Source organism: Corvus kubaryi, unplaced genomic scaffold (assembly GCF_017639235.1).
Source record: "Corvus kubaryi isolate FWS band 111438036 unplaced genomic scaffold, C.kubaryi_AGA036_p1.0 37383, whole genome shotgun sequence".
Taxonomy (NCBI): domain Eukaryota; kingdom Metazoa; phylum Chordata; class Aves; order Passeriformes; family Corvidae; genus Corvus; species Corvus kubaryi.
The window spans coordinates 1697479-1720890 of record NW_024581125.1 but is presented as its reverse complement, the minus strand read 5'-3'; the positions used below and the strand labels follow the sequence as shown (position 1 = coordinate 1720890).

General features: G+C 47.9%; 1 long non-coding RNA gene across 1 annotated transcript; it reads right to left on the bottom strand.

Annotated features, from left to right (window-relative positions):
- Positions 1–735: 735 nt before the first annotated feature.
- Positions 736–20628, bottom strand: LOC121668059. The gene is made up of 3 exons (XR_006017243.1): positions 20393–20628; positions 20125–20211; positions 736–939 (listed from the first exon to the last, which is right to left on the bottom strand). It is a non-coding gene; the product is annotated as an uncharacterized LOC121668059 (long non-coding RNA).
- Positions 20629–23412: the final 2784 nt, after the last annotated feature.

Genomic DNA, 23412 nt, shown 5'->3' with positions numbered 1-23412 from the left:
GAGGCAGCAGCTGGAACTCTGCCTCCCTTTTTTAATCTTATTTTTGGGAATAAAAAGGCAGTTTTGCTTGCAGTCTGGAGCCAAGCTCCTTGCAAAAGAGCAGGCTGTACTCTGGTCAGCCCCGTGCATTGTCCCTACAGCTGTGTCCCATCCCGGGAACATCTGATGCTGGTGGTCACGTAAGGATGGGGAGGGGAACATCCCACTTGCACATTTTCTTTGACAGCCTGTGGCAGGGAATGCTTTTCCAAGGGAGCTGTGCTGATCCCTGGGTGCCCATGAGGCAGCGTGGGCTCAAACCTTTTCCCAGATGGGTTTCCCTATGCAGGGGCAGCTCATCCTGACTCACAGGATCCCAGCAGGGTTTGGGGTGGAAGGGACCTTAAGGATCATCTAATTCCATTCTAACTTCCCTTGCTACATGCCCCACAACTGTGCATCCCACCAAACTCCTCAGGGCATGCCAGAGGAGGATGTGATGAATTTCCCAGCCTCAGCAGCAGCTTGGGAGGAGCCCACTGCCAAAATCCACCACCTCCCCAGGAGTTTTCATCATGCCTTCACTCCCTTGGCATTTCCAGCAGGCAGGGAGAGCTCCAAGCCACATTTCCAAGCTCTCAACCTGCCAGAGGCACAGAGTAGCTACAAAAAGTTGGCACAGCTGTGAATGTTTGAGCCTTCCCTCAGTTCCGGGGTACCACAGGCTGAAAAACCCCTTGGCAGGTGCAGAGTACGGAGGGTGAGCAGAAAGGATTTATTTCTGTGGAAAATGCACTTCCTAAATGGCTGCCTCCTCCTTCCCTTCGTGTCCATCCACACCAGAAATCTCAGGAATTTCCACGGCAGCGCTCTCAGGAAATCTCTGCATTTCTCCCAGACGTTGTCAACGATGGGACATCGATTGCACAAGAAAGGTCTGAGAGCTGGGGAAGGTTGAGTCTAGGAAAAAAGAAGCAAAAATCCTGAACAACAACTCTGCTTGGAAAAAGCAGTCAGAAGTTTGAAGCACATCCAGACCACCGCTCTGGAAATGAGGCTGAAAAGTCTTGTGATATCAGGCTCTCTCAGGGGGTCGCTGCTATTTCCCAGCTGTAAAGCCCTGGGAATGTTGCTAGCAGCCCATGCTGGACTTTGGAAGAGCTGGAAAGACAGGCTGCAAATCATAGAATCAGTAAGGTTGGAAAAAGTCATGAAGGTTGGAAAAGAACTCCAAGATCATCAAGTCCAACCTTGATCCCCACCTTGCCACCAGCCCAGAGCACTGAGTGCCACGTCCAGGCATTCCTTGGACACCTCCAGGGATGGAGACTCCACCACCTCCCTGGGCAGCCCCTTCCAATGCCTGACCACCCTTTCCATGGAGTAATTCCTCCTGATGTCCAACCTGACCCTCCCTGGCACAGCTTGAGGCCATTTCCTCTTGTCCTGTCCCTCGTTCCCTGAGAGAAGAGGCCAACCCTCACCTGGCTCCACCCTCCTGCCGGGGATTTGCAGGCTGGCAATGAGCTTCCCATTGAGTGGCACGCTCAGAACTGGGAAGCACAAACCACAAATATTTTGCACAGGTCATGGATTTGCCCTGAAGGTCCAACAGGCGCCTTCACTGCAGTTTCACCCCCTCTGGCCTCAGCAGAGAGCCCCAGTGGGAACTTCTGCTCCCAGACACAACTGGCACCTCTGAATTTCAAGCAGGGCATGTTTGAGGAGATAAATATTTGCATTTTTGAAACAGGCACACACTTACTCCAAGGAGCATCGCTGGAAATTTCTGGATATGCTGGAAAGCCACTTGTAAATGGATTGGGATGGTTATCCCAAACGAGACACCACAATCCCTTTGCTTTTCCCTTGCTCTCCTCCATCCAGGAGCTGGGACTGACCCCAAGCTCAGATTGCAGCCGGCTTTTGCCATCCCTTGCCAGAGCCACCAGCACAAACAGCAGTTGGATGCCGGGATCACCCCCCACAGATCCCAAATGTGGCCAGCTCTGGGCTGAGCAGCGTCTCCCTGCCTCCCACGCAGATCCGGGATCCAGCCGGGAGCTGCATGAGCTCATGGCTGGGGTGTCGCCAGCCCGGCCCGGGAGGGAAGGGACAGAGAGGGAAAGCAGCATGAGAAAGTGGAAGATTGGGGAGGAAAAAAAAGGAAGGAAAAAAAGAGAGAGAAAAGGAAAAAAAGGAAATGTATATGTATTTAAATAAGGCATATAAAGGGAAAGGGGAAAAGGAAAGAGGAAACATAAAAAAAGGGGAAAGGGGAAATGTATATGGATATAAAAATAAATAAAAGGGAAAAGAGAAAGGAAAAAAGGAAAAGGGAAAGAGAAAAGGGAAAGGGAAAAGGGAGAAGGAAAAAGAGAAAGAAAAGGGAAAGGGAGAAGGGGAAAGGGAAAAAGGGAAAAGGAAAAATGAAAAAGAAAAAGGAAAAAAAAGAAAAAAGAGAGGAAAAAAAGAAGAAGACAACAGGAAAAAGGAGGAAGATAAAATAGGAAAAAAATTTAAAAGAAAAAGAAAAAAAGAAAGAAATACTTTGAGGCCAAGTCCACACAGATCAACAGCAACTCCCAGAGGGGACAAGGAGAGGGATGGGGACCAGGGCAAAAGGAGCCTGTTCTCTGCTGAAAACAGTTCCCTTGCCAACCCCACAAATTGGGGGAAAAATCATTTTAACTCCATGCCTTTTGAGCCCCTATGAAATGCTTTGAGCCCTGTGTATATGGAACACATGGATGAGCAGGGAAATCTCCGGAGCCAAGGGGCAGGAAGGGGACTTTCTGGATTTCAGGGATCTCTCTGCTCACCGGTGGGGGGGCAACAAGAGCAGCACCAGCTCAGGCAATGAGGGATGCAAGGAAATCACCCATCAGTGGAGAGCCAAGTGTTTTTAGAGACCCTTCGTGGCTGGGCTTCCCTCTGGGCTGGTTAAGACAAGGGGATGATTTGTGGCCATGAATCCCTGCGTGAGATTTGGAAGAGGTCCCTTGTTGACGTTACGGCTGCTGTCCCTGCTCTGGGGGGAAAAAAGAGACTTTTGTCAACAGCCCCAACAAGTTTAATCCCCCTGAGATCACCATTGTCTGCTCTGGTTCCTGCACAGTAGGGATGGCATCATGGAGCGGGATTCCAGGGGAACGCCTAGGGGACAGCTCATCCCCTACCTCTCCGCATCACAGCCAGGCCATCCAGGGAAAAACACTATTACATTTTCCACAAAAATTCTACAAATTCGGCAGAAACGTGCTTCAGATGAGCTCAATTCCCAAAACCCCACCGACCCTACCTTGGTACTCCAGTACTCCTCACCCCACCTCAGGATAAACCTCAAGCATCCTCTGGGAATTGTGAAAGCACCTGCAAGACAGGATTTTATCCGTACTCTCCCTGTGGGAGCCAACTCAGAGGACACCCATGGAGGGGGGTTGTACACCCAGAGCCAGCAAACAAAACTGGTGATGCCAACTCAGGGGGACTGAGAAAAACCCAACCCTTGGGTAGCTACAGCCCAGCCATGCTGTGATTTTTCTGGAATGATTTTATGAGCGAGGCAAGGTGGATAAGGAGACCTTCCTCCCAAGACCCAGCCCCGCTAATATCTTGAAAAATGTGAGAGGAGTGAGGCTCAAGCACGTGTGGAGCTCGTTCCCATTGGAGTGGGAATCAGAGATGTGCTGTGGGGAGCTTGGGATGGAGCAGGGGGCCACTTCTCCATGCATCCCCCACGGGGATGTGATCGACCCTAAAGTGGGAGGCTGGCATTGGGATGGGGCTTTTCCATCCTTCTTCCCTTGACTTTGCAGCTTTCTCCCCATATTTTTTAAACTCAGTGTTCCCACACCATCCCAGTCCTTACCCAAGCTGCTGAACGAGCTTTGATTCCCTTGCAACCCTACCAACGTGGCTAATCCTCAGGAAACAAGCCAGTAACTACTCCAGCACTCCGAGCCCTTGGCTCTGCTGTTTTCCAGAAACTCAGGGGTTGGTACCAGCTGATCCAAGGCAGAAATTTGAGTAATTTCCTCCAATTAGTATCTTTTTCCTTTACTTCACTGCCACAATTTTCTGCAGAGAGCTTTTCTGCAGCATATGGTGTCTTGTGTTTTACAGGGACGGCCAAACACCTTCCTGAAACAGCCCAAGCTGGGCTTAAAGAAACTCAGCACTTTCTAGTAATACTTAATCTAATAATACCTTAATATGGGAAAAACTTCAGGCTTTAATTTAACTTTGCACCCTCTGATTCCCTGCGGCCTTTACCGTAGGAGAAAACTGCTTGTCCGGAATTCCTCCTCCATCTCCCAGCGGCACGGGGCTGGCTCAAAGCATGTCCTCAAATGCTTTGCTCTTTGGCTGCTTTCCCTGTCATTTTTTCAGATGAAACACTATTTTGCAGCAAATCAAAGCCAGGCATGAGAGCCCGACTTTCCTGGCAGCCGCTTGGGGTGTGAAGCTGGCAGGTAACTGCACTCTGCTGGGCTGTGCTGGATGAAACACCCCTGTCCCACTTCTGATCCCACCCAGAGCTGAAAACCAGGATCAGCCCTCCCCTAGCAGACAGGAAAAAGCAAGTTTTTCCATGAAACAGCTTAAAAGCAAGCAAATCAGTGAAAGTCTGACTGCCACGCTTCTCAGGGGGGCAGGAAAATTCCCAAACCATGAGGAGAGGGAGGAGATGCCGAGCTGGCAGCAAGGTTTCCCGCTCCCTTCGCCATCATGGCCACAGATAAGGATCGGGTAATCCCCAGGGATGTGTTACCAAGGCCGGACTGATGAGTGAAGGAGCCAAACATGACTCACTCGGGGATGGCACGTCTTGGAAACTGTCACTGTAGGTGTAAATGTCACCCTGATACAGACCTCTCTCCCCACCCTTGCAAAAGATCCTGTTTCACACCACTGCAAAACTGAGTTTGCGTTCTCTGGTGGCTGGAACAGACTGACTCAGCTCAGCTTTAATGTTGCCAGGTGTGTAACAGCACAACAGTCCTGCAAAGGTCTTTAAAATTCATTAATTTAACATTCATTAATTTAAAATTCATTAAAATCCTGCTCCTGTCCAGAGCCATGTGGGTGCTGCTCAGTTCCATGCTCTGTGGGCTGACAACTAAAGCAGGGCTGACAAAATCCTGTGTGAGAGCCAAAGTCTCTCTCCTGACTCCTTATCATCCCGCTTTCCCATATATCCAGCAGCTGCCTCTTCACTTTCACTATCATCCAACAGCTGCAAGGATGAGAAGAAATGGATTTCCATGGGAGCCTGATCCTATTCTGGCAACCATCAGGGTAAAACAGAAAGCCCCCAGGGAGGGGTGATGGTCAAGGAGGTCGTTGGCTGGAGCAGACTGCGTGCGCTGCCAGAGCAGGGGGTGGACACGAGCACGATGTCCCCAGGCCACTAGAGGGGACAGTGATGTCACACAGGGCAGCCACCCCCCGTAAAAGAGGAGCCCTTGAACACGGCACAAAGGGATCTGTGTGTTTTTGTAGCTGGTCCCCATCCTGGTACCAGCCTGGAGTGAAGTTTGCAAAGGAAAAGATTTAATTGTTTAATTCAGGTCTTTAATGTTCTGGAAATGAATGTGGGCTGCTGAATGGAATGGAATTAAAACATGGATGCAAATGAGAGGGACAAAGTTAGGTGAGCCTTTTGATTTCTGTGCTGGCTGAATGCTTCTCCCTAGGGATGCCTTTCACTGGCTTTTACCAGTTTATCTCCAGTGAAGATAATGATGACAGTGCTCAATGTCAAGGCTTTTGTGTTTCCCTTTGCCTTCCTCCTGCCACAGGACATCACAACCCTTGCTCATGCTGGTGGTGGAGCATCAGTCTCTTGTGCTCAGAGAGAGGACAAAAAAAGAGGGAATCATAAAATATCCTGAGCTGGAAGGGATCACTGAGTCCAACCCCTGGCCCTGCACAGACAGCCCAGCAATCCCACCCTGTGCATCCCTGGGAGCGTTGTCCAAACACTCCTGGAGCTCTGCCAGCCTTGGGGAGCCTGTTCAGAGGTGTAAAAATCCCTGCCTTGTCTTTGCAGCCCTCCACCATCCCAGTGCAGTCCTTGTTTTAGAGCACCACTTCCTTCTGTACAAGATGCTCTTATAGCACTTCACTGCTCAACTGCTTTTCTCACTTATTTTTCTGCTGAGATTATGTTATTAGGTGGTTTATTTGCCTGGCACAAAATACTCACACAAAGAAAAAACCAACGCAAGCCAAAACTAGTTTTTCTATTTCTATATTTACTTTTTGGGCACATGCTTCCAAAATAACAGTTTTGAACACCTTTGGTGGGGTCTGTTTGCTGTTACAGGTTTGTGCAGCCCCGAGTGCACACAGGGACACCCTGCCCAGGGGCTGGCAGGGCCACAGGGCCAACAAATCTCTGCCAGCAAGGAGGAACAGATGGCACAGCTTGATCGTGGTGAGGGACACAACTCCCTCAAATGAAGGGCAGCTGGGTGGATTCCAAAAGGGAAACCCAAGGGGTAGGAGATGGGTGGTGAGAGGCACGGATGGTGCTGCTGATGGCGCAGTGACCATCTAAGCATGGCAAGAAACCTTCCCCCAGTTCAGCCTCCTCGTCTAAGGGATTGGCAGCAGGCAGAAAGCTGTCCAGGGAGTGGGGTGACACAGATTTTCTGGGTCCCTATTTGGGACCACACTACTAACCTAAGAAGAGGTGGTGCTTGGTGTCTTTCTGGCTTGTTTTGCCTTTTCTTTCAGCAAATCCCAGAGCTTTCTGCAGTGTTTGCTGTGGCCTGAGCTGAGTGCAGCTGGAGCCAAGACACTGGAAGAAGCAGAGGTGGGACTTAGTTTAACATGGAAGTGCCAGGGTGGTGTTTTTAGAAGCCTTCCACTGGTTTTTAGGGAAACAGGGACAAGAGGCAGGTCCTGGGCCAGTGTCAAGGGATACTGGCACATTCCTCCAGCTACTTCAAGAGGTCTCTGGAAGAGCTCAGGGGAGCTCAGCCCCAGGAAGGCCAGCATGTGGTACTTACAAGCAAGGTCAGGTTTGTCTCAGTGCCTTGGCATTCCCCAGCATCACCAGGGAGAAGGGACAGAGGGATATTTCTAATAAGCACTGACTGCAGGTTTTTGGAGCAGGGACTCTCTAGAGTCACTAAACAATGCAGAGGTGAGGTACCTACTTTGTTATGTCCATGATTTCACTATCAATATCAGCCTTTTCTTAATTTTTTCCTAATTTTCTTAACTTTCAGGTTGCTGCTGAAGTCTCCCACGCCTGCACTGTGCCAGACACCTAGCTGGGAGATCTTGGACCAGCAGTTTCCACTGGATCCAGCTTTTCTCCCTTTGCATTTACCCTTTCTCTTGCTGCAACCTCTGACCAGTACCGGGAAGGGCTGGATGGTTTTTGTCTCCCGAATTTTGCCTGAGGCTGCTCGTTTTCCTCCGATGTGCAAAAACCCCCTCCTGTTTCATATGAGAGGCCTCAGCATTTCCTTCAGCCTCTGAACCTCTCACATGATTGCACTGGCACAGAAACCAGAAAAGTTTAGTCACGGCCTCTGTCCACCCTGTGCCAAGGAGGACAGAAATGAAAACAACCCCATTCAAAGCCAGCAGAGGGACTGAATCCCAGCCCAGGGCTAACGAGCTAGGGGCATATTTAGCCCAGGAATCCCATTAGCCACACAGCCACCCTCTCAGTTAAATAAAAGGAATCTCCAGTTCCAAAATCCTGAAGTTTCAGGCCAGTGATCAAATCAGAAAACTGCACAAGTTGAGGACTTTCAAAAGAAGTTTGTGTTATTGAGTATTTCCCAGTTTTTCCAATTTCCTTGAGCTCTGCCTCAAGGAAATGGCAATGATCCTCCCTCCCTGCAGCAGCTGATGCTGCAGATCTTGTCTCCCTCTGGTCTCCTGCTCCAGTCTTGCCACTGCCCCTGGGAAGCTGTGCTTCCACCTCTGCCTCAGCTCTTAAAAAATAAAATGAGTCAAACCTCAGGGAAATCCTGATATTGCCTTAAAAATAGGGTTTTTTAAGAAAAATTGATATCATCTTTGTTCCATTTATTCCTGTGGGTGTTAGGGGTTTCATGCTGAAACTCATCTATGAATCCTTCCCCAGGAGGACTGGAAACTCCCCACAGGCTGGGATTTCAGGGCAGATCTCAGAGCTGTGTGTGAAAAGTGGGCAGCTTCACAATCCCAGTGACGGCTGCGGCTTTCGCTCTTGTTTTTCTTATTTCGGAAAGAAGAAACACAGCTTGAGAAAAACCCACAAAATATTTCTGCCTTGTTTTTAAAGCAGAAATTCCTAGTTTGACACACCTGAACTAGTCTCTGCTGCAGGTAAGGCTCAGAGGGGGCTGGAATGAAGTCCTGCCATGGAGCAAAGGCAGGCAAAATTCAAGCTTCCCAACACCTTCCCCATCCCTCCAGCTCCGTGCCCAGGTCATTGTGCTGGAAGGCAAGGCTGCAAATGTCCACTGCATGGACAGCTGTGGACTGGATCTGATTTTCATCAGTTCTGTTAAAAACCACTGCTTTTTGAATACCTTTGAAGGTCTTGAAAATTTCCAGTGAGCCACATGGAGGGTCAGACTGTAGGAGATGTAAGAAGTGAGTGAGAGCTGGGAGGACATGAAATGCCAAGCTGAGCTAGACTGCAGGGGCAAGCAGTGGAACTCCACATGATGCATCACAAAAGAGAGGAGCTTTGCTCCAACAAGAGGTTCACAGAGACCATCAAGGATCTTTCGGGAAGAAAATGAGTGAGAGATAAAATGCTGGAGTGATAAGAGGGCAAGTCATGATTGGAGAGAACAAACGAATGTGGAGAGAAGTTCACTGTGAAGTAAGAGCTTGCATTGGTCAAAATCATGGGGAGACTCACATGGAAGGAGAAGCAATCCAAATCCCTAACCCTTAAATGGATAAAAATGCTTGCATACATTGGAAGCAACATCAGGACAGATGCTGTCCACAAGCTCTGGCCAAGCAGAGACTGCACGATTGATGAGCTGTGGGCAAGACACTCTGCTCTTTCAAGGACATCTGGAAGGCACTGGTGTCCAGAGGTACTGCTAAACAAACGTGCCATCTGGCTAAATGACTCCTCTGGAAAAACCTTCAGAATACAATCCTGCTGTGGCCATTTAAGGGGGGAAAATAAAAAAAGGAGGCAAAAATTGTGGTAGCAGAAGATGAGCAGCACCTCAGGTCTCAGGAAGGTCACGCTGCCCAAAGCCTTGGGGCAGGGCTAAGTGGTGAGCGTAGTTGAAACTAAAATCAAAATAAACCTGCAACCTTAGAATCCCAAGCAGATGGATGGAATGACGGATCATTCCCAGGGTGACGAGTCCCATGGTGTATTTGGGTTTCCTCCACTGGCACCTACCAGTCATTTTTCCCACACTGCACAGATGGACCTTGACTGCTCTCTCCTTTCGAAGAACAGCTTTTGCTGCTTAACTGTGCAAATAAACCCCAAATACAGGAGTTTACAAGTTCCCATTTTAACTTGTTGTGCTAGCAACATGCCTGAAACATTCAAGCCCCAGGGAATCTAACCAGCAGAGGTTGGATCCCAGAGAACAGCAGCTTCTTTTCAAGGAAGTTACATTATTTAGGTTTAAAGTCATATCAGAGGGATTTTATAGGGTGCAAAGTGCCCCAGTGCTTGTCAAAGAGGGCTGTTCTCCTTCCCTTGGGCACTGTGGGGGCAAGGGACACTCAGCAGTCACCACCATCCCTTGCTGTTCTTGCCCCTGGTCCTCAGCCAGGAAGAGCATATGGGGATATTCCCATTTTAGGAAGTGAGCTGTTAGCTCACTTCTTCTGGCCAACTCTAGTTTGTGCAATTTGACACTGATGAGGGACAGAGCCCTTGCACAACACTCTCCACTGTCTCCAGCACTTTCAATTCTCAGCAGATCTCCCTGTCCCTTTGTTCTCAGTGATGGTTGCTTAGGGCACTTAGAAAGGCAGGATCCAAGGACTGATTCTAGTGGAAAGTGTCCCTGTCCAGGCCTTGAAACAAGATGATTTTTAAGGTCCCTTCCAACCCAAACCATTCTGTGACTCTGTAATTTCAGAACCCTCCTCTGAAAAAATATAGTGGAGATGTAAAATACTGCCTAGAAGCATTTCCTGACTGGTAAAGGATGTGGCTTTGCTCTGGGCTGCATCACAAACCAACCCTGTGTGGCACAGAGCTGGCAGGGCCATCCTAACTGGATTCCTCCAACCTCCCAACACTGGATGAGTTGGGCTGTCCCAAGGCCACCCACCAGCACTTGTCTCCAAAGAGGCACCTCTGAAGAGTGGCAGCACAGGACCTGTGGAGTGATGGGACCATCAGAGAAGTGCTGCTCTTCTTCCCCTCAACATGAAAGGAAAATTGTTTCCATCACCTGAAATACTCCAGCAGCGGATGTGGCTTCCAGGCCACCGGGACCACAGGGCTTGGGAAGATTTGTCCATCACTTAACACACTGCCCATAATAAGCTCCAGAGAGCCCGTGCTCTGCCCCAGGCATATCAGGAGGGAGGGATAAAGGGCTGGAAGCTCTGGGATCAGGCTGTTTGGAGGTAGGACATCCACACTTGGCCCGGAGCACGCCCAGGGCAGGCGCTTTGATCTCTCTGTGAATGCATTAATGTGCAGAGCGGAAATATCTGGTGGTCAGCTGGGACAACATACAGCACAGCTGGGGACCCTGGAGGAATCTCAGGCTTTCTGAACTCCTCTGAACACTTCCTTCTTTTCCCCCCTCTCTCCATTTGCTTTTTTTCCTAAAAAGTGTTTCTTCTCCCAGGGAGAGATATCAAGTTCATGATGTAATAACTTGTGGTGAGGGCTGTTCTTTAACTCAGTGGGGATGTGCAGTCAGAGAAACGTGAAAAATCATGCAAAAAGTATCTTTAATAAAATCAGCCTACTCTCACTCAGCACAAAGAACTGATCTTTAAATCCAAACTCTGACTTCAGATACATTAACCCCAAATTTGCAAACACCATTTGTATGTGTCCAGATAATTGTGCCAGGCTTAAAACAAGAAGTTTCACATGTTTTACTCTATTTACTGCATTGCCAAAGAAATTCTTCACTGTGAGGGTGCTGGGGCCCTGGCACAGGATGCCCAGAGAAGCTGTGGCTGCCCCTGGATCCCTGGAAGTGTCCAAGGCCAGGTTGGACAGGCTGGGAGCAACCTGGGATAATGGAAGGTGTCCCTGCCCATGGCAGGGGGTGGGATGAGACAGGATTTAAGGTCCCTTCCCACCCAAACCATCTATAATTTTGGGATTCATTTTATGATTAAAGCACAAATCAGCTGCCCAGGAGCTGGGCTGACCACTACCAACCTGAAAAGAGAAACTAAGATATCACAGAGTCCTTCAAAGACCCTAGAAGTTCAATGCCCATCTAAGCTGCACATGCAGGACTGTGCAACTGATGGAAAGAGAAAGAAGCAGCCCCACAGAGTGAGTCAGTCTTTCTAAAGATAGGTGGGAGGAATGCATACTTGAGCCAGCCTGCCATTCCCTTGGGAAGACAAATCCCACTTTGCAATATTTTACATTTTATCCCAACAATACAGTAATTTCCAGGAAGCTTTTGCCCTTTTTTGCAACATCTGCAATGTCTTTGGGAAACTTCTGGAAGAAAGGGCCTCTTATCCACGTAGGCCATGAGTCATTTGGAGGAAAGGGAACCCCTTGGACGTGGGGATGTAACTGGTTCACAGGGCTGCTTGGAAATCTGGAAAAGCTGTAGGCAGCTGTGGGCATGGAAATCCATGCAGGGGCTGGGAACAGTGACCAGTTAGGTCCTGAGCCAAACCAGGGCAAGATTTTTGCCCAATGAGTCTGATGACCATGTCTGTGAGCCAAGGGGGGAATTAGAAGGAATGTCACCAGAATGACAGCCATGGAAGTTGCTGGCAAAAGGCACAAAGCCAAAGGAGTGGAAAGAAGGGAGAAACTCCCCACAGAGTCTATCCCACGGACTCCCTTCCCATCAGCAAGTGGACATTTAATGGGCTGTGGGCCAGCTTGGGTTTTCCAACCTACTCCTTTTCATCCCTTAAAGAATGCCACAGGTTTTCCCTTCATTCAAGCTTTTCTGACAGAAATCATAAGTTCAGGTTACGTGGGAACAGTGGGACTGAGGTTGCAGGGCACCCAGAATCTTGCACACAATACAGATTCTGCCAGGCTGAGGACTCACAGTGCCTGTGCCAAGGTATTTCAGTTACATTCAAGATTTGGGAGAGAGAGCCAGATTTTTTGGCTGAAGTTCTTGCATTTCTGGAGGCCTGAAAAACCTGCAAATGGCCTCTGTGAGGTCACTTCTGGACAGTGGGAGAAGGAAGTGGCAGGGAGCAGTGACTACCCTGGGTTTGTGGCTACATGAAAACAGTATTTCCCAAGAGATGAACACATCTCTCCATCACTGCTGGTGGTCCCCACCCCAAGCAGCCCAAGGCTATTGAATGACAAGAGGTGGAGAGACAAACCACAGGGCTGGGTGGGCCATCCGAAACGAGATTTTCAGCCATCCTTACCTCTGGTTCCTCATCCTGGTGAAAACAAGGGTGTGACAGCACCAGGAAAGGATTCCCATGCCCAGGGATGTGTGTGTGACTCATGAATAAAGTGTCTGGGGCACAAGTTATCTGCAAGATGTGGTATTTTGCATGCTGGCAACACCTCAGTTATGTGAAAAGGAGGGTGGAAAGTCAGCTAAAAGCACGGGGCCATGTGCAGAAGAAAGCAGGAGCATTGATTTCTCTCTGGGGAGAAAGAAAACCCTAACAAAACCCAGCAGATCTCAGAAACAGAGGTTCCTTGGGTAAAGACAGCCCTGGCCAGCTGATATCCTGTGCAAACCCTTGCCTCCTCCTCAGATTAAATACCTCTGGCTCCTGTCAGAAATTATGTTTGAATCTAAGAAACACCAAAAAAAATCTAGGACTTAGGGTTTGGGGTTTAATTCTTTTGATGGAAAAGTGTATTTTAAAAAGTAAAATAGTTGTCCCCGGATACATCTGGGAGCACTGGAAAGATGTGGATAAGTGCCTTTATGCAATTCACTAGAATGAATTAGTTCTTTGTGGCTCAAAGAGCAATCTCCAAAGTTAAAACTGGTGTTTTTGTCAGGATAAATTCCTCTTGGCTTTGAATGGGAGCTCCAAAGAGACGGAGAGGTCTATTTACTCATGTCATTTGACCTCCTGTTTCTCCAGAGTTTTATTAACAGAACCCTGCTCCGATGGATTTCCTTTGAACAGCACATCAAAAGTGCTCTTAGTGGAGGAGTTAGAACTATATTTGGTTGCAGAGGAAACTGTTTTTCCTAGAAAGCTCAGGGAATGGTGAAAAAAAACCCAAAACCAAACAACACAAAGAATGGAACTGGCTTGGCCCAAATGTTTGGTAGTTGATGCTTGAAGGAAGCAGCCCCTGGCAAGCTGAATGTTATCATGCTATCTTAAAGCAGATTATCCTAAGCCTGGGTAGCTGCAATGTGGGCAAAAGCTGGAGGATGGACTGCATTTCTCAATACAAGGAAAGGGCAAACCCTTTCCTGAGATCTTTCACTTCCGGATCTGCTTTGCATGTAGCATCTAACGCCCCCGAAAAAGGCAAGACATCACAAAGCACAAAGGCCAGCCTGAAATGTCCCCAGACTCCTGGATTTCCATGGGAATCTGGAATTTACCCTGGGGAAGCCCCAGGCCGGGTCTCCTTGAGTAAAGGAGTAGCTGTTTAAAAGGCAATTGGAGCACTTTGAAAGCTGCAAACCCCAACAAACGCTGCTGCAGGGTTGTCTGTCTCCAATCACTGAGTAACTCCCTCTAATTCCTCACAGGGACTGTAGGATGTCTCCAGGGCAGGCAGGGCTTGCAGTCTCCACTTCGAGCCAGGCTCCACTGCACCAGATTCCTGCTTGGGCATTCCACAGCTATTCCAACCCCTAAACTCCTGTTGCAATCCGGCTGCCCAGTCCTTACCATTCCATCCAGTTTCACCCAGATGGAGTCAAAACTCTGCTGGCAGTGAAATCAGGCTTTCCTCTGGCTGAACTGGGGGAGAGGCCATGCATGTGGTGCAAAGATGCACTTATTTACCTGCGTTGGACCAAAATAAGCTGGTTTGAACCCTTTACTACTCCCAAGCTGGGCTTGTAAGTTTGGAAGAGTCCTGGTAAGCTGCTAACTGTGAGCAAATTCAAAAATATGCATGTACTGTGAATCACTCTCATCTTCAGAAAGTAAGAATTTTGGATGGGGTGAAGCTGTTGAGAAAACAGTTTTATGCAGGATCATATCAATTAATTTCCTGTGATGCTACAGCTGAAGATAGCACAAGTTTCAAGAGAGGGAGGAAAAATTCTGTTTCCTCAAGGACAGAGCAAAGTTTTAAATAGGACAGAGTGGATGCTCCTGAAAGACATTTACAAGGCCTCTCCCTACAGAAGGTTGGGATCTGGGAAAAACACTGGCAAGACAAAATGGAAAACACAGGTAGCACCTGCTGGACTTGCTGGGGTCCTGATGCTGTGTGGTAGTTCTGGGACCAGTGTTCATTGGTTTCACCTCCCTTTGATTCCCTGCACCACCTCTGGAAAATAATGGCTGTCTCCATTCCCAAATTCCCAGGTTATAATAAGAGGATTAACAATATCCCTGTGACTCTGTATGGCAGCCAGCCTCAGAGTCAGTGAAATCTCCCTGGGTGAAGTCAGGTACATGGAATAACAAATATAAAATCAGTAACATTAAATTACTACAGGTTCTTATTGCCAGACCACTTGGATCATGAAATAGATTTATAAAGTGAAATAAATGCATCCTTACCCCTGCAAAAAGAACCACACTCATGTGGGCTGGGAGGTGTAATTTTTGTTCTCTGGAGAGCCCTAGTATTTTTCTATAAGCTCCTAGAAAGGCAAATTAAATTAAAATTGTGGAAATTATTCAGTGAATTGCTTTAAAAAACACCCAGAAATATCAGTACAGTTTGCTTTACTAAAGCTGACTTTTTTCTGATAGCATAAAAACTCTTCTTCTCAAAGGTGTAGAAAATAGTTAGGTGAACTAATAGCAAAACAATAGAGCAGATTATTAATATATTATAAAAATCACACAGTCTATAGCATACTGAAGTCAGATTCTAATGAAAGCATCTCCATTGAAAAGGGCAAAGCACCACAAAAAAAAAAAAAAAAAAAGAAAGAAAAGAAAAGAAAAGAAATGTTTTGACAGTGTCAAAACAAAAACTGTTCTGTCAAAGCCTAGGAAACCCACGCCAGCCTAGAAAAACTCAGCCCCCTTTCCTGGCTGCAAATGAAACATGCAGACATTTTTATCACAATTCCTCCCACTTGAGCCAGATTCCTGATAAGTGATCCATGAATACTGATCCTGAGACAGATGTTGATGTGCAGTTGCAAAACTACACAAGCACATCCCAGCTCTCCTGCGAGCGCCCACGGCTCCTTACAGGCCACAAAGGATTTGTGCTCAAGTGACAGCAGCACCAAGTGGCCTTGCCCCATGAAAGAGCTTCATTAAGGCTTCAGGGGTGATTAGATCCAGGAGGCCCTGGTGCTCCTGGTAGGATTTGCTTCCTGCTTGGAGACTCTTCCTAACCTCTGAAACACCCCTTCAAGGGATAGCGTGAGTGTCCCAAAGCAGACTCATTCCACTGGCCGCGGCTCAGCTTTGCAGAGAGCAAATGAAATCCAAAGCAAACCCTTGAGCATTTCATGGAAAGACTCCCAGTGGCTCCAGCAGGCTTTCATTTGGATTTCTGGGCTACAGCCCAAAACACCACGTTCTCCAGGTGGGTTTGAGTGCTAAGGAACGCCTCGGAGATCCTTGGCTGCAGGTGGAAGCGGTCCCAGCAAGGGGCTGGAAGGGACCCCTGCTTGGCACACCGAGGAGAAGGTGACTTAGAAAACGACATTGTTTTTGCAAATAGAGCTCATCTCCCCAAGTGCTCAACAGCTTGGAACAGCTGTGCAGCTTCCTAAAGGCAAAACCGCTGGAAGCCACCCCACTGGAATATTTCACAAACCCCTACACCCTGCTCTGTGCTCCTGCGTATGTGAGCATAATATCTGCTTGCTCTACACGTCGCAGGCTGCACAACTATTTTCTATTTCCTGGCAATCCTGGAAACCATTAATGACCTCAGAGTGTAACAGATGGTCTTGCCCTGCTTGAGAAAAAAACACAAAAGGAGAAAAATTTGCAACACCTGCTCAGAGCCCTCGGGCCAGCCCTGCTCGTGAGAGCCCAGCAGTCCAGAGGGACCCAGCTGCTCTGGGAACAGTGTGGGCTGGGACACAACCTTCAGGAGATCCCTCTCCGAGCAGAGACTGTCCTGTGGCTTTTTGTAAATGTGCCTGGCTAATCCGCGCTGGGATCTGGCAATTCAGAGTCAAATCCTGTCTCCTTGTCCCTGGTGCTGTGACAGGAAACCTAAAGGGTTTCCTGGCTGGTCCTGAGCAGAGAGAGGCAGACATGCTCATTCCCTCATTACAAAGGATATCGTGGCAGCAGCTACAGCCAGGAGCAGGCATGCTAGGAGATGGAACTGACTCTGTTTTAGACAGCTGACAATGCAAACAGCTAAAGAGAAAAGTCCCATCCCCATTTAATTGCTGGGAAATTGAGGCAGAGAGGAGTTTAAAAGGTAGGCTTAAAGTTCCATGGAAAAACCTCTGGCGGACCATGATGTGAACTCGCTGTCCTGAAAGAAACCCACATCCAATCCCATCCCATCCCATGTTATCTCTCTGACCTCCAGCATGACTCCTGTGCTGGATCCTCAGGGTGCCAGCAATCCTGTGGAAACAGGATTTCTGGAGCAGAAATAAAGGGTGGGGTGAGATGAGATGAGACCGACTACGAGGGAATTGGGGATTATTATTATCACTATTATCATCATAGACTATTATCATCCAGACTTTTTTTTGGTTGCTCTCCATTTTCAGCTTTGCAGATGGAGGACAAACTATGGCTATCAGCACTGAAACTCCTCCCTGGCACTTTGACTGTTGCCCTGGCTCTGACCCCTCTTGGAAGCAGAGTTGGGAAGAGAGAGGAATCAGCAGCTGTGAACAGCACAGCCGTGCAGCTTCCTGAGCCTCTCTTCCTCTCTACAACTGAGACAGGATTTACAAGGACACAGCCATCCTTGGTCCTAACTTCTGCAGGAGCTGAGCTCCTTTTCACCTCATTAAAACCCTTCTTAGAAAGTCAGCTCATCCGAGAAGGCACCTAAAAGCAGCCAGAGGAGCCTTCAGCCCCCACATCTGACCAACCCTCTTGTTTCTTGTTTCACATTTGCAACAGCCCCTTTATTTCTGTTTCTCATTTCTTTTGTAAGCAGTTTCTTGGGGGCAACAATCCATCTCTTTGACCTCGCCCACATAACCCTGGGGGCAGTGGGTGCTATCACTGCCCAAATAACTCCAGGAATTTCACAGCAGAGCTCTCCCAGACTCAGTCCTGCTAGTCGGGATTGTTGGTTGTGGGATTGCCGTAACATTTTAAGGCCTCACCACAGAGCTCTTTTACCTCAGGGATGTCACATGGATTTAATCATCTCCCAGTAGCCACCCCCAGTTCTCCCAACAGCTGCGCAGAGAGGAAAATACCCACAGCCATGAGTCAAACAATAACAGTTCAAAACTCCCAAACTCTAATTTTCTCTGTCATTTGGGGCTTTTTCTCAAGTCTGCTGACTGCCTGGGACTCTTCCCACTGATCTAAAAGGTCAGGGATCGGCTAAATACAATTAGGCAGGGACTGCATCCCCACTAACTGCTGAAAAGCATCTGTCTGCAAGGTGAACATCTTGCTCACCACATGCCACAGGATTGATTCCTGCTCTCCCTTCTCCTCCCCACCTTTCAGACCACACTGCACAACACAGTCCTCTACCAGAGCAATAAATTTCTTTGGGAACTTTGGTTAAAAAAACCTTAGGGAAGGGTTTTGGTCATACTTAGGGTTTTTGGTTGGTTTTGTTTTGGGTTTTGTTTGTTTTTTTCCAATTGGAAAAGCCCTCTGACAGAATTCACCGTGATGCTCATGGCCCACTCGGAAAGCAGCCTGAGGGCCAAGGAGAAGAAAAAGATAAAAGTAAGAAGCTGGATCCAAGTGTCAGGTCCTGTGGAGCCTGAGATCTTGCACAGGGAGCCACAGGAAGGTCAGCTCTGCCTCTGGCAGTGATGGTAAAGAGCGTCCTCAGGAGAGGTGATTTCAGCTCCTGGCTCTGACACGGGCCTCCTGCCTGACTTGGCCAAGTCCATCTTTTCCCCCTTTATCCAGCATTTCCTTTGCTGTGCCTTGTCACTGTGTACCACAAGTTTTATGGAGGAAGGGTAAAGTTAGGCATGTGCTTTCAGGGCGTTGTTGGACCATGGCTGTGATTCCCAACAGCTGCTGGGTATGATCCCAATGTCTGCCTCACTGGGAAACTGCAAATGCCCCTTCAGCTCAAACAGGATCCTGGCTCTGCTTAGGTTTTTTAAAACCAAATAATTACTAAAGACATGCCTCAGCTATTAGCGTATCATTTATCAACATATCACAAATAAAGAAGCTTTTTTTGCTCTTTTGGCGCCCTCTCCAAGAAACTCTACTAATTGTTGATGGCTACTTGGCCTATATTCTTGTGATGTGCTTTCTTGCTGTGTGTTTTCAAATGCAGTTTTCCCCCACTCCCCTCATGAAAAATCTTGTTTTGTCAGGAAAATAAAATGTGTTTTTATCAGAAAGGAATTTACCTACATCGGGGAAGAGGTTTTTTTCAGGTCTGGAATAAATTTTCTAGGTAGGGAAAAGGGAGCACAGCCCAGCATGTGCAGTGCTAACCTGGGGAGCAGCATAAATTTTGTTTTGTCCATCCAGTGACACTGAGCAGCACTTTAAGGAAGTCTTTCCAAACCCCACAAAGCATTGGGATTGACTCAGATATTGTCTCTAGAGTGCCATTCTCTGCCCCCATTTTCATCTGGGAGAAAAACAAGCCCTTTCCAGGAACATTTCTGAGTCCTATTACCATGGTACAAAAAAATCTGTTCTAAAAGCAAGACCCCATTTGGTGTTGATTAGCCTGAATCCTAACAGGCCAATCAAGGCACCATGGCCACTATGGTGAGCCAAAGGGTGCACCCAGAGAGCAGCTCTCAGCATTCCTTCAATGGGAGAAATGGCCATCATGCTGGGAATTGGGCCGCTGCAGGGATTAGAGCAGCTGTGGGGAGGAGTTCAGCTCTGTCTCTCGAGAAAAGGAGGCTCAGGGGAAACCTTCTCACTCTAAAACAGGAGCCAGGTAGGGATCAGCAACTTTCCTGGACAACAAGTGACAGGACGAGAGGAAACGGTCTCAAGCTGTGCCAGGGGAGGTTCAGGAGGAATTTCTTCATGGAAAGGGTGGTCAGGCAATGGAAGGGGCTGCTAAGGGAGGTGGTGGAGTCCCCCCATCCCTGGAGATGTCCAAGGAAGGCCTGCATGTGGCACTCAGTGCTCTGGACTGGGTGACAAGGTGGGCATCAGTGATGGGTTGGACTCGATGGCCTTGGAAGTCTTCTTCAGCCTCAATAATTTGGTGATTCCATGACTCTTTAAACTCACAGAGGGCAGGTTAAGGTTAGGTATTAGGAAGAAATCCTTCCTTGTGAGGATGGTGAGGCTGAGAAGAAGCTGTGGCTGCCCCTGGATCCCTGGAAGTGTGAAGGCCAAGTTGGACATTGGGGCTTGAAGCAACCAGGTCTAGCGGAAGGTGTCCCTGCCCATGGCAGGGGGTGGAACGAGATGGGCTTTAAGGTCTCTCCCAACAAAAAGCATCCTGGGATTCTTTCTGGGATTCTCTGGCTGCTGGTCTGGTTTCACAGAATCAGCCTGGCCAGAGCAGGTGCAGTGGAAGCAGTGGAAGGTGTATTTGGGAGGCCTGTTTCACTCACAGCCACCTGCCTGTTGCATCTCCCCTTTATATTACATTTCGAGTGGGATACCTGGAGGTCTGGCTTTCCTTACCCCAGCTGAGGGAAGGAAAGACAAGGATCTTGTAGTAAGTGTGACCTTACATCAAGCAAATCCTTCATCTTTCTTGTTCAAATGAGACATTGGGCTCACCAGGTTTCAAGTAGCTCCTCTCCCTGGTGTTTCATCCCTCCCTTCCACTTCAGTGTTAAATACCTCATGGTTAATTCCAGCTGTGACCTAAAAAAGAAACAGAACTATATTCACTTTTTATGCATTTCTTTCCCTGCTTCTGAGCCAGCAGGCAAAGCTTTATGAGCTGATATTTTCCTCTCCCACCTCCCTTGTGCCCTGAGTTTGCAAGAAGTATTTGCCTCAGGATTTCACACACTCAGCCCACAAGAGGTGCTTGGTCTCTTACACTGTGCACATGATGCTGTCCAGGTCTGCAGACTGCGATTCCCTGGAAAAGTGGAGCCAGGAATTGCGTCTCAGCTGCTGATAGGAAACCGGTTCCCATCAGTTTTCTAGTGCACATCCCCAGGGAGCGATTCAGGGCTTCAAAACTGACGCCAAAAACCAACAGACAGGAAACAGAAGAGTTTCTGTTTAACAAAGAGAATGCTCCTGAGGCAGGCTCAGGTGAGGAGGAGGAGGAGGGAAGGGCCTTTCTGAGACTCTACCATGGAAAGGGAAGAGCCCTCGGTGTTAACAGAGCAGCCTTTTGTCTCCTTCCCTTATAACTTCTGCAGGTTCTTTGAACAGAGATGAACCTAAGTGACAGACACAGAGCTGAAGGCTCCCTGGCAACTCTGCTACCTTCATATTTCTGTTTCCATCACCACAATCCCAAGAAAATCCAGATTTGCACCTTCTCAGCCATGTATACATTATTAACAGGGCCCTGGGGATGCACTGCCTCTGCCATAAAAGCAAATGTCAGCTTAAGAACAGCTAATTCTATTGACTAGGAGGGAGTAACAGCACTTATTTTTGTTAGCTGGCAATATCTAACCCTTTAAATGATATCAGATGGGCATGAGTCAACAACCTTGCCTCCAGTAACAGGCCACTCAGACTGCCTAAAAATAGATTTTACTTTCCCTCTTTCACATAAAGCTACACACAGCCAAGGGGTCTGCTGGGGACAGGCACACACACTCGCCTGGAACAAGGGGGTATTGAAGTAGCTGCAATTCCCTCTAATCCCTTCCTGCCAGAGGAGCCTCTAAAAATACAGGAGCCACCACGTTGCTTTAGCTCTCATCGTGGCTGGGTGGTGCAGGAGCAGAGAACAGCAGCCAAATTCTTCCTATCTCCTCAGTCTTGGCTGAAAAGAAAAGCTTCAAAGCAGATGATAATTAAGCCCTTAATGTTTCCACTAGATTTCAAACAGGGTTATTTTTACCACACTGACATGCAGAGCCAGGAGCTGCACAGACAGGGAGAGGCAGCTCTGATCTGCTGCTGACACAGCTGAATCTTTCTGGGACAGGGAGAACTTCAACAAAAGTTGGCTTTTCACTCAGATTTCAGTGGGTTTTTGCCAAGCCAGGTGATATTGAGGATACTGCTTTACTTTAATCAGCTACAGGAAAAAGCTGTATCAACTCCTTTTGAGAGGATGCAACATTTTCTAGTTGGGACTCAAGAAGAGGCCCTAGGAGGAGCGGAATTTAAGTTCAGCCTTTCTCCAAGAACTGGACTCAGTCACACACGGCTTGTGGCCCTCTGGGCTAGCCAGCAGCAAGGAAGTGAAACAGCATTCCTCGAGCCAATGGAGAACACAACCATAGGCAGATGAATCAACCTGGGCTGAATTCTGGTGGGAATTCTAATCCACTTGGGGCCTTATTGTTCAAAGAACCACATCATTTTATGCCCCACTCCCTCAGCACCATGTTGATCTATTTACATCACAGATATTTTGGGCAGGAGTCACTCACTCCCTTTATCTGCAAGTCTCAGTCTCACATTGTGTCATTGAACAGAGGCTGAAATTCCCAATCTCTTGATCAAAATAAGTAAGAGAAATATAACCTACCCAGCTCATTTTTTCCTTTTTTTCCCTTTTTTTTTTAAACTCTGCAGCCTAATGATGTTGATTTCAGAGCCAGGAGAAGAAGGAATTGTTCCCTGTGAGGGTGGAGAGGCCCTGGCACAGGTTGCCCAGAGAAGCTGTGGCTGCCCCTGGATCCCTGGAAGTGTCCAAGGCCAGGTTGGATGGGGTTTGGAGCAGCCTGGGCTAGTGGAAGGTGTCCCTGCCCATGGCAGGGGGTGGAATGAGATGAGCTTTGAGCTCCCTTCCAATGTGATTGTTGTTGATAATTTTAGGAGAAACCTAAAGACCAATGTCATTGTCTGCACTCTAGAACAGAAGCCAATCACAAAATGTCCTGATAGTTCAAGACCAAGGCTCATTTAACTCAAGATCACATGTGGACATATCTGAAAAACCCCATCTTTTGTTCAGATTACTTCTCTTACATCCATTTTACAGGATTAACAGAGGTAGGAGCATTTGGGCAAGTTCACAAGAGGTCTCTGCTCCCACACTGTGTGCTGAAACGAGCAGGGAAAATTTTCTGTTCCTTTGGGGTCTCCTGCTGGCATTTCCCTTCTTGTCCTTGAAGAGAATTCAGGATGGTGAGTGCTCGAAACTTGGCTTAATCTGTGGGACTCTACAAAAATCCTATTGTTGCTCTGACCTTAGTCCCACAGAAATTGAGATCACTCATCACTTACTTCCACAGAAGGGCAGTTCACAGGGTGAGTGCTTTGGAAAAATCCCATCTTCCATCTCATAGCTGCTAAAGGGTTATGAAATCTTGTTCCCTGTTGCAGGCCATAAGAGATGAGCTCATAAAAGATGAGATGTTGGAAGAAATGTCCCACAGAACCTGGGAACGATGATAAGGAGGAGACTGAGACCACAAAATTAGGTCAGAAACTTCCCATTCCTCATCCTGTGTTGAGGGTAGTGAAGGTCCAGCTTGTACCACGAGTCTGCCAGAGGGTTAACAGGATAGGATTTTGCAACATGCCACAAAAAACTCCCAGTAAGCGAGCCAAGAAGAATCAATCCTTGTGTCACATACTGTATGTACTGGGGCAGGGTGACCAACTCAGCTGGGAGTTGAGTCATCCCAACCTGTTGAATGGGATCCAAAGGTTTCCCCACTTGGGTTGACAGAAATAGACACATTTTTAACAACTCCCTGATTGCAAGGCAAATTTCCTTGTGTTGCAGCTCAGGGCAGGGTCATGTTGCACTACAGAACATAAATCAGTCACAGTTTAGAGCCTGTCACATAGGGTCATATTTCTCTCCATTTGTGCTTTTTTTCCTGCCCACAGGGTGACTTTGAAAAGCAATAAGGATTTTCTGCATTAGTCAAAGATTTCAGCAAGTGTCTGAGAGACCTGCACAATGAGGAATGG